At 40.8% G+C, this 12015-nt stretch overlaps 1 pseudogene across 1 annotated transcript; it reads left to right on the top strand.

Moving 5' to 3' along the window:
- The first annotated feature begins 300 nt into the window (after positions 1 to 300).
- On the top strand, positions 301 to 2030 carry LOC308511225 (eukaryotic translation initiation factor 2D-like; annotated as a pseudogene). Its single transcript has one exon. The product of its transcript is annotated as a eukaryotic translation initiation factor 2D-like (transcript).
- Positions 2031 to 12015: the final 9985 nt, after the last annotated feature.

Genomic DNA, 12015 nt, shown 5'->3' with positions numbered 1-12015 from the left:
GCCATGCCTTGCCACCCCGGGGAGACAAGGCACGCCCACACCAGAAGCAGCAGAAGCCACCTGATATGGTAGTAACTCTATCAGTAAGCACTCTGAAAGTCAGTGGCTTAAATGCACCAATTAAAAGTTATGGAACTTGGTTGGAGAACCTGGCTGGAGAACCTGGCTAGAAAACCTGGCTAGGCTGCTGATCAACTGAATGCTGTCTCTGTGTCATTGCTTCTTTCCTGACTCCATCCACACCTTTGGGAACCCCTGGACCTGCTGGGGCTGGACCCCAACAAGGCCACTCCAGCACACATGTTTGCCAAGGCCTTTTGTGTCAAGTCCAACATGGCCATCAAGGGATCAGACAAGAGAAAGCTTTGAGCTGACGTGGCAGCTGCTTTCCCCGCCCTGGGGACCAACCAGGCCTCCGAGTTGGTGCCTGGGAAGGAAGAGCTCAGCATCATGAAGCTGTATGCTCACAGAGGGGATGCCATGACTGTGTACGTGAGTGGTGGTAACCCCGTCCTATTTGAACTGGAGAAAAATCTGTACCCGACAGTGTACACCCTGTGGTCATATCCTGATCTTCTACCAGCATTCACAACATGGCCTCTGGTGCTCAAAAAACTGGTGTGGGGAGCAGATTTGATGCTGCTGGGAATAGTGGTGCCCCCTTCTGGTCTGCCTCAGGTACAGAAGGGTGACCTCCGTGCCATTGTCTTGGCACGGGCCCCTGTGGCCATCGGAGCGGCTGCCATGTCCACATCTGAGATGCTGACTTCAGGCCTGAAGGGAAGGGGCTTCTCTCTGCTCCACACCTACGAGGACCACTTGTGGTGATCTGGAGACAAGTCCTCTCCACCTTTCATTGCCCCACTGGCCCTGGATCCCTCAGATGTCAGTGAAGAGAAGGGGTCTGTCCAGGCAGGCCCCACCCTGCAGGATGACATGAGGCACCTTACCCTGGAGAGAAAGAAGGAGGAGAATGGGGAAGATCAGCAGATGTATGGGGACAAGACCCTACCAGAAGCTTCAGAAGACCCTGGCGTCAGGGGCCTGAACCCAGACCCCGCATACAGCAAGACCCTTCAAAAGCAAATGGATGAACTGCTACAGCAATGCTTCTTGCATGCTTTGAAGTGCTGAGTCTAAAAGACCGACCTCCCTCTACTCACCAGCACTTTCCTCGGTAGCCATGTGTTCTCCTGCTTCCCTGAAGGACGGGAACAGGACATAAAGAAGTCAAGCTACAAAAAACTCTCCAAGTTCCTGCAGCAAATGCAGCAGGAGCAGATTATACAGGTCGAGGAGCTGAGCAAAGGGGTGGAGAGCATTGTGGCTGTGGACTGGAAACACCCCAGGATCACATCTTTTGTCATACCTGAGCCCTCCCCGACCTCCCCGACTATCCAGGAGGGTAGCAGGGAACAGCCCTATCACCCTCCAGATATAAAACCATGAGCCTGCTCTTCCAGGAGTCTGGCCACAAGAAGGGGAGCATTCTCAAGGGCAGTGAGGTCCGGATGATCATCATTAACTACGCCAAGAAAAATGACCTGGTTTATGCAGACAACAAAATTCTCATACACTTGGATCCCATCCTGTGTGACTGAATCTTAGAGAAAAGTGAACAGCACATAGTCATGAAGCTTCCATGGGACAGTCTTCTGACCAGATGTTTGGAAAAACTGCAGCCTGCCTATCAAGTGACCTTTCCCGGACAAGAGCCCATTGTGAAGAAAGGCAAAATCTGCCCCATTGACATCACCCTAGCACAGAGAGCTTCCAATAAAAAGGTGACTGTGGTCCGGAATTTGGAGACCTACAGTCTGGACCCATGCACAGTGGCTGCCACCCTGCAGCAGCGATGCCAGGCTAGCACCACTGTCACTCCTGCCCCTGGGGCTAAGGAAAGCCTGCAGGTCCAGATCCAGGGAAACCAAGTCCACCACCTCGGCCGGCTGTTGCTGGAAGAATATCAGCTTCCTCGGAAACACATCCAAGGCCTCAAAAAGGCCCCCAAGCCTGGCAAGAAGAAGTGACAGACTCTCGCTTCATGTGGTTGATCCCGTGGAATCCAGGTTCTGGGCTGCCACTCATAGGAGCGTTTTCAGCTTTTGCAAATAAAAAATATATACTTCTTTACCAGAATAAGTTTTTATTCTAATCTAAAAAATAAATGAATAAATAAATAAATAAACAGTGAATTAATAACAAAAAAATAAAAAAATAAAAGACAGATTATGAGGGTGAATCAAAAACAGAACACACTTTAAATATAAAGACACATATAGATTAAAAGTAAATGAATAAAGCTGCAGCCTGTTTTGCTCAGTGGATAGGGCATTAGCCCATGGACTGAAGGGTTCCAGGTTCGATTCCAGTCAAGAGCACGTACCTCAGTTGCTGGCTTGATCCCCACCCAGTCCCTATCAAAGCATGTGCATGAGGCAACCAATCAATGTGTCTATCCCTTTCCCTTCACTCTCTCTAAAATTCAATGGAAAAATATCCTTGGGTGAAGATTAAGAAAAACAAAGTAAATGGATTAAGTAACATTAAAGAGATTATAAGAAAAATATATTCCAAATTTTGTTAGTTGTATAATGGTTATGTTTAAATTATTAACACCTAAGAAATTGGGTGAAGGGTACATATAATATGCTGTAGTATTTTATAGTTTTTTTACATGTATGAGATTATTTCAAATGAAAATATTAAAAATTAATAAAATATTAATTGAAATGTATCTGCATTACATGAAAAATCCCCTAATTGCTTTTAGCATAATTTATTAAATTGTGTTAAAATTTACAAGGGTTCAATTTAAAAATACCTTAATTCTAAATGATATATAATAGTGCAGTTATAAGCACTTATCTGAAAATAAAAATTTAAAGAAGTTAATTTAAAGAAGGGATTAGCCAAAGAAAATATATGCACAACCCATGGACACAGACAACAGGATGGTGATGGCCAGAGAGAAGTGGGAGGGAAATAGTTGGGTAGAGGGGGCAAAAGGGGGGAAATAGGGACATCCTATCCTAATAAAAGACAAAAAGGGTAATTAACCATACCTCTGCTATGGTTTCCATAGGCTAATCAGGGTGATATGCAAATTAACTGCCAACAAAGATGGCGGCCGGCAGCTATGCAACTGAAGTGAACATGAGGCTTGCTTGCTCCAGTGATGGAGGAAGCCAAGGTTCCCCGCCTGCCACAGCCTGGCTCTGAGCCCAAAAGCAACAATGTTTCAATTATAGAAGCTAAACAAACCCCAGATACCTGCTTTCAGCCAGCCATGGCTTCAGAGCTAGGAGCGCCAGTAACGGCAACAATGTTTCAATTATAGAAGGTAAATAAATCCCAGAATAAAAAAAAAAAGTAGAGGCTGGGAGCTTCAGTCGCCCTCCAGCCGGAAAATGGCTCTCAGCCCCTCACCCAGACTGGCCAGGCACCCAAGTGGTGACCCCCACCCTAAAGGGGGTATGGCCAGCCTAAAAACAGCCATCAGCCCCTCATCCAGGCGAGCCAGGCACCTCAGTAGGGACCCCCACCCTGAAGGGGGTGTGACCAGCTGCAAACAGCTATCAGCCCCTCACTCAGGCTGGCCAGGCACCCAAACGGGACCCTCACCTTGATCCAGGACACCCTTCAAGGCAAACCAGCCAGCCCCCACCCGTGCACCAGGCCTCTATCATATATAGTAAAAGGGTAATATGCAAACTGACCCTAAGAGCAGAAAGACTGGGAATGACTGGTCATTATGACACACACTGACCACCAGGGAGCAGACGCTCAAAGCAGGAGCTGCCTTCTGGTGGTCAGTGAGCTCCCACATAGAGGAACTCTGCTCAGCCACAAGCCAGGCTGATGGTTGCCAGTACAGTGGTGATATTGGGAGCCTCTCCTGCCTCCACAGCAGAGCTAAGGATGTCTGACTGCAGCTTAGGTCTGCTCCCCGCTGGCAAGTGGACATCCCCCAAGGGCTGCTGGGCTGCCAGAGGGGTGTCTGATTGCCATCTTAGGCCCAATCCCCCGGGGAGCAGGCCCAAGCCAGCAGGTGGTCATCCCTCGAGGGGTCGAAGACTGCGAGAGGGCACAGGCTGGGCTGAGGGCCCCCCCACCCCGAGTGCACAAATTTTTGTGCACCTGGCCTCTAGTAATAATAATAAAAGGCTAATATGCACATTGACTGAACAGCAGAATGATCGGTTGCTATGATGTGCACTAGCCACCAGGGGGAAGACATTCAATGAAGGAGCTGCCTCCTGGTGTTCAGTGCACTTCCATATGGGGAATGCCACTCAGCCAGAAGCTGGCTCATGGCTGGCCAGTGCTTGGTGGTGGCAGGAGCCTCTCCCACCTCCATGGCAGCATTAAGAATGTCTAACTAACGGTTTAGACCGGATCCCTTGGGAGCCTAAGCCTTTAGTCGGACATCCCGCGAGGGCTCCCTGGCTGCCAGAAGGATGTATGACTGCAAGCTTAGGCCTGATCCCCCAGGGAGTGGGCCTAAGTTGACAGGTGGACATCCCCCAAGGGGTCTTGGACAGTGAATGGGCTCAGGCCGGGCTGAGGGACCCCCACCTCAAGTGCACAAATTTTTGTGCACTGGGCCTCTAGTACAAATATAAAAGGAAAGAAATAAAAGCATATTACTACAAAAAAGCACACACAAAAACAATGCAATTACAAAGGAAGACAGCAAGAGAGAAAGAACAAAGCAGAACTATGAAACATACCAAAAAAATAAAATGGCAATAGTAAGTACTTTCCTATCAAAAATGATTAAAACACATTTTTGCAAGAGAAATAAATTTTATTTTGCTTCCACAAAATGACCCACTTAACAGTAATGCAGTGTATGAGCTATGCCCTGCATAAATGACCCACTTAACAGTAATGCAGGGTATGAGCTATTTTTAAAGGGAGTGGTTTATGAAAAATTATAAAGGGAAAATGATATGGGAGTTCCTATGTTCAACCTCCTACATTTGGAGTGTATAAAAGTATAGCTTCAATCTTTATCTGGTGGGAGAATAAGTCAAACTATTTTCCACTTAAAAAATGTGTTTTATTTCTTTGTTTTCTTGAGATAATGTTGGTTTATAATATTATACAAGGTTCAAAATTATAATTTGACATTTGCATATACTACATTTTGCTCACCACCAAAGTCTAATTTCCATTCGTCATTATGTGAATGAATTCCTTTACCTTTTTCATCCTTCTGACACCACCCTTTCCCTCTGCTAACCACTAATCTGCATCTGCCTCTATAAGTTTGTTTTCTTTTTTATATTCTACATACGAATGAAATAATATGGCATTTATCTTTTTCTATCTGACTTATTTTACCTAGAATAATACCCTCAAGTCCATCCAAATTGTCACAAAAAGCAAAATTTCACTTTTTTATAGGTGAGCAGTATCCTATTGTTTGTGTGTATGGATATAAACATATTTATCTATATCTATCTCTCCACCAACTATCATATCTGTCAATAGTTATATTACATCATCTTTATCCATTCTTCCCTCAATGAACAAATATAGGCTTTTTTCCATATCTTGGCTATTGTGAATAATGTTACAATAAATCATTTTGAAGTAGTTTTCCCATATTCTTCAGATAAGTGCTCAGAAAAGTAATAGCTGAATAATATGGTAGTCCTATTGTTAAATTTTTATAATAGACATATTAATAGGTGTGAACTCATATCACATTATGGTTTTGATTTGCATTTTGACCATTTATGGGTTTTTTCCCCCCAAAATAATATCTATTCAGGCCCTTTGCCTTTTTTCACATTATTTATAATTATTAATTTTGAATAATGTTAGGAATATTTCTAAATTTATTAATCATTTTTATTTTATCCCTTTGAATATTTATTTATATTCTTTGACAAATTTTTAAAAATTGGATTGCTTGTTAATTTTTAAATTATAATTAAGGAAACTTACATATGAGGCTTATCCTGGTTGGTGACAAGATGACATGGATATCCTCCACACTTTCCACCCTCCAGACTGTGCTTTATAGCCAAAAGCATTGAACTTATATGCTGGGAAAGGAATTCATGTTTAACCTGAGGCAGGTTGTGGAGTGGGTATGTCAGGTGCTGAGGGGGTCAGGCACCAAAGCTGGTTAAAAAACAGATAACATCAAGGACATCTTGCTCCAAAGGTAGAGTACAGAGTTCTTGTGTACATTCCAAGACTAGGGATGGGGAGAGCAGGAAATAAGATGGTGGATTACTTTCAAGACAGTGTTAGAGTGATATTTTAGTTCCAGTTGATGAATCTATATTCACATATTATCACCCACAGTTCATAGTTTACATTAGGGGTTACTATTGACATTATACATTCTGAGTTTAGACAATTGTATAATGACATGCACCCACTATTATAGTATTATACAGAGTGGTTTTATTTACCTAAAATTCCCAGTGCTCTGCCTATTTATGCCTCCCTTAACCTCTGGCAACCACTGCATGTGCCCTTGACCAGAATCAAAGCCAGGACCCTTCAGTCAATTTTCACTTCTTAATACCATCACTTTTTTACCCAATCCCCCAACCCCACTCCCGTCTGGCAACCACCAATCTGTTCTATGTATCTGTGAGTCTGTTTCTGTTTGCAATATCCAAGATATGGAAGCAACCTAAGTGCCCATCAACAGACAACTGGATAAAATAGTTTGGTACATATGTACAATGGAATATCACTGGAACATAAACAAGAATGAACTGTTACCACTTGTAACAACATGGATGGACTAAGAGGGTATTATGTTAAAGAATATAAGTCAGATGGAGAAACACAAGTACCATATAATTTTAGATATATGAGAAATCTAAAAAAACAAAATAAACAAACAAAGCAAATAGACTCATAGATACAGAGAACAAACTGAAGGTGCTTTGCCACTTTAAAAATAGTTTGTTTTTCTGTTTAGTTGTATGATACACACACACACACACACACACACACACACACACACACACACACACACACTGAGTGGCCAGATTATTATGACCAACTGAAGTTTGTAGGCAAATTAGCTATAATTTCACGCTGAAGTTGCTAGAGGGCCAGATCATTATATATAGGGAAGCAGGTTGTTTCCCACGACAGTAGAAGTGATTTTTTTCTGAAGATATGGGTAAACAACGCGATTTAACAGCCTTTGAACGTGGGACGATTGTTGGCACTTGGAGCCATGGAGAGAGTATCAGCAAAACAGCCAAAGGCCTGTTTGAACACCTTTGCTATCTGCAGTTACCAAGATAAAACATCTCCAATTCACACAGGAACACAAGGATTGGACAGTCGATCATTGGAAAAAAGTCATGTGGTCCAATGAATCACGTTTCCAGTTGCTTCATACAGATGGCAGAGTGAGAATTTGGTGGAAACAGCATGGAAGCATGCACCCCACATGCATGAATACAACACTTCAAGTTGGTGGGGGCAGTGTTATGGTTTGGGGCATGTTTTCCTGGCATGATTTGTGCCCTTTAATTCGTGTGGAACAATGTCTGAATAGCACAACATACCTAGGTATCATTGCTGATCAAGTTCATCCTATCATGTTGATGGCATGTCCCAATGGAGATGGCTTCTTCCAACAAGACAATGCACCATGCCATGGTGCTCATAATGTGAAGGAGTGGTTTCAAGAACATGAGGGAGACTTTACCTTGCTTAAGTGGCCCCCACAATCACCAGATCTCAGTCCAATTGAGCATTTGTGGGACGAAGTTAAAAGAGCCATCAAGCAGCTGGTTCCACAACTATCAAATCTCACAGAACTGGACAGTGCTATTCATCAGGCATGGTGTCAGATTCTCGCATCACCTTTCAACATCTCATGGAGTCAATGCCAAGAATAGCCGCAGTGTTGAAGGCAAAAGGTGGCCCAACGAAGTACTGATGGTATGGGCTTAATAATCTGGCTACTCAGTGTATATAAATCCCATGTTCAAAGGCTGTGAAATCGTGTTGTTTACCCATATCTTCAGAAAAAAATGACTTCTACTGTCATGATAAACAACCTGCTTCCTTATTTATAATGGTCTGACCCTCTAGCAACTTCAGTGCGAAATTATATCTAATTTGCCTACAAACATTAGGTGGTCACAATAATCTGGCCACTCAGTGTATGTATATTGTATGGTGTGGTTTGCAAATGTTTTCTCTCAACCCATAGGTAATCTTATTTTGTGATTGTTTACTTTGCAGAATCTTTTTAATTTGATGCAGTTCCACTATTTTTGTTTTTGCTTTTGTTGCTTCAATTTTTGGTATCATAAAAAATAAGATATGAACCTCCCTAACCAGCTTCATAAGAGATTCTCAGTGTCTCAAACCTTTGTGCTTTTCTAAGATGCTATTTTGTTTTTAGCAGTCTTCATGGGATTCGTATATGTCCAGTTTCCTCAGTGCTCCGAAAGTGGATGAAATGCCCACATTCCTGTTCAGGCCCCTGTAGGACTACTTATTGCCTCTCCATCAACTCCTCAATGAAGGCTAATTGAAAATCTGACCCTTGAGTAACACATGGAATAACCATGGCATTGGATACGTAGTCTAGCCTTTTTAGGGAGGAACTAGAAACTGGGGGGTGACCTAGAGGGAATAGCCACTGTGAGTTATTGTGCATCCATTTAAAACAGTCTCTTTGTTCTCTGCAGACCCAGAGAACTCATGAACGCTGACCCTTATAAGTTCCCAAAGCTAGTTGATTTAGGAGGCAGTTCCTTAAAACATGGGGTGCATAATATGTGAAAAACTCCTTTCAGGGATAAATTGGAGACTTGGTATTATTTCCAGGGTGAGCCCAAGTGGAGAAGGTGCAAGAATTGCCCCATGCCCACTCATGCTCTCAGAGGACTATTAATTTCCTTCTCTGTCAGTATCTAGACTGATTAGAAACCTCACTTTTAGGCAGCAGTTGAGAAAGTAGGAATTCAAATTCCTTCCAGGGATAAACTGAGAGCTGCACATTTTTGCCTGATTTCTGTGTGCTGAGCTTAATGGGATAGCCATAGAAAATGTTCATGCATCAGTTTAAATCTATATCTTTGTTTTCAGTGGTCACAGAAGACTCATATCCCATTGGTACTCATAGCCCCATTGGCTGTCATAGCTAGATGATTTGAGAGTCAGTACCTAGGTGCCAGCCATGAAAGTTGGGGCACTATATCTGTAGACATTTTATTCCATAGAGAAGATAGAAAGTTGGGTTTATCACTGGAATGAAGCAGATGAAGAGTCATGGAATATTCCCAAAAGCCCTTTCAGGCTCCCAGAGAAGCACTATCAGCTTCCAGATGTAGGCTGATTAGAAGCCTGACATGCAGGTAGCAGGTAGGGAAGTAAGTAGTAAAACTCCTTCCAGAAAGAATCTGGGAGCTAAGCGGTTTTATTTTCTCCTTCTGTGTTGAGTCTGGGGTGGAGGGGTGGGACGATTATAGCTTGTATTCTTGCATCTGTTTAAAACCACTACTTTGTTTTCTGTGGTCCTAGGGTACCCATGAATGTTGAAACCTGTTGATTTTCAGAGCTGGGTGATTTGGGACCCAGTCCCTTGGATTGGAGCTGTAAAATTTGGTGTGTTTACATGATCTCACTCATTTGTGGAATATAGTGAACAACAAAAATAGATCCAAAGACAGAGAACCACTGAATTGACTGTCAAACCTTAGAGGAAAGGAAGGGGAGGGGGAGAAAGAGACCAACCAAAGGACTTGTATGCATGCATATAAGCATTACCATTGGACACAGTCACTAGGGGGTGAGGGCATGTGCTGCGGGGTGGGAGTGGCCAGAGAGGTCAATGGAGGAAAAAGTAATATTGTAATAGCTATGTATAGGCCAGGGGGGGTACTTGAAATATTAGGGGGACCACTCTGTAAAGTATATGATTGTCTAACCACTATGTTGTGCACTTGAAACTAATACAGAATAATATTGAATGTGAACTATAATGAAAAAAAGATGGAAAATTGTATGTTACCAGTATATGTTTTTCATCATCATAATAATCAAAATAAAAAATAAAACAGTTGGGGTGTTTAATGTGGGATCTGATCCCTTCACTTTTCAGGGAGAAACAGAGTTGGAGTTTCCTTCCCAATTGTAAAACACTGTGTTGTGGGTGGGGTTTATGGTGCAATTGTGTGTCCATATAAAAATTAACTCAAAATGGATCAGAATAATACTACTATGAGCATTCTGCAGGAATGTATGTCAGTCCTTACATTCAATACTTTTGTATGTATAAATTGTAATAGAAATATTGGTTTATACCAGTGATGGTGAACCTTTTGAGCTCGGTGTGTCAGCATTTTGAAAAACCCTAACTTAACTCTGGTGCCATGTCACATATAGAAATTTTTTGATATTTGCAACCATAGTAAAACAAAAACTTATATTTTTGATATTTATTTTATGTATTTAAATGCCATTTAACAAAGAAAAATCAACCAAAAAAATGAGTTCGCGTGTCACCTCTGACATGCATGTCATAGATTCGCCATCACTGGTTTATACAGTAGTTCTATTTTTACCTTTTCAAGAAACTGTCATACCGCTTTCCAAGTGGTTGTACCTTTTCATATTCAAACCAGAAATGCATCAGGGGTCGAGTTTTTCTACATTTGATTAGTAATATTGAGCATCTTTTCCAGTATTTTTTTGGCCATTTGTATACCTTTTTTGCATAAATGTCTACTCAAAACACCTTTCCCATTTATAAATTGGGTTATTTGTTATAGAATTGCAGAGTTCCTTATATATTCTAGATAATAATCCTTTATCAAATATATGACTTGCAAATATCTTCTTCCATTCTATAGGTAATTTTTCACTCTCTCTATAGTGACCTTTAATTAACAGAAGTTTTTAAATTTGACAAAATCCAATTTATTATTTTCTTCTTTTTGCATGCATTTTTTGTGTTAAATCTAAGAAATCTTTGCCAAATCCAATGTCATGAAGATTTTACCCTAAGTTTTCTTCTAAAAATTTTAAAACTTCAAAAATTAAAAAATGTATAAATTTATTATTAAAAATCATAGAATATATTTAAAAATAAGAACAAGAATTACAAGTAATTGTCCACAAATGCATAATCACTCAAAATGTTATATATATCCTTCTATAGAATGTTTAAATGTACATACACTTATGCAAGCTTATACCATGCATTTAAAATTAACTTGATTTTTATCATTTACCTGCATATTAACATTTTCCATGTCAATGTGCAAACAGCCATGTTATTATTTTAATGTCCCCATAATATCCCATTGAATGGATATGCCATATTTCATTGAATGGATATGTCCCTTTCCCCACATTTTAATAATAGCTTTATTGAAATATAGTCCAAAATCGTAGTCTTTTAAATGTACAATCTTGTGGTTTTGATTATATTTACAGCATTATGCACCCATAGCCAAAATCAGCTGCAAAATATCTTCTTCACTCCCAAAAGAGACCCACATACTCATTAGCAATCACTTTCCATTTCCAAACAACCACACCCTATGCTAGGCAACCACTAAGCTATTTTCTGTGTCTATACATTATCCCATTCAGGACAATTTATATAAATGGAATCATAAATATTTGGTATTTTGTAACTAGCTTCTTTCACTTGCCTTAATATTTCTAAGATACATCCAGGTTATATTATGTATTGGTACCTTCTTTCTTTTTATGGCTAAATAATATTCGATTATTTATTTTTATCCTTTAACAATTAAAGGATATTTGAGTTGTTTCTACTTTCTACTATAAATAACTATTCTATGAACATTTGCATCCAAGTATTTTGTGGGAATATATGTTTTTTATTATCTTGAGCATATACTAGGAGTGGAATTGCTGGGTCATACGATAAGTCTATGTTTAACCATTTGGGAACTGCCAAGCAAGCATTTTTCCAAAGTGGCTGCAACACTGTACATTTTTATCACAAGTATATGAAGTTTTTAGTTTCTCCACAAC

Source organism: Myotis nattereri (genome assembly GCF_964212035.1).
Source record: "Myotis nattereri genome assembly, chromosome: X".
In the NCBI taxonomy this organism is placed as follows: domain Eukaryota; kingdom Metazoa; phylum Chordata; class Mammalia; order Chiroptera; family Vespertilionidae; genus Myotis; species Myotis nattereri.
This window is presented reverse-complemented; position numbering and strand designations above follow the sequence as displayed.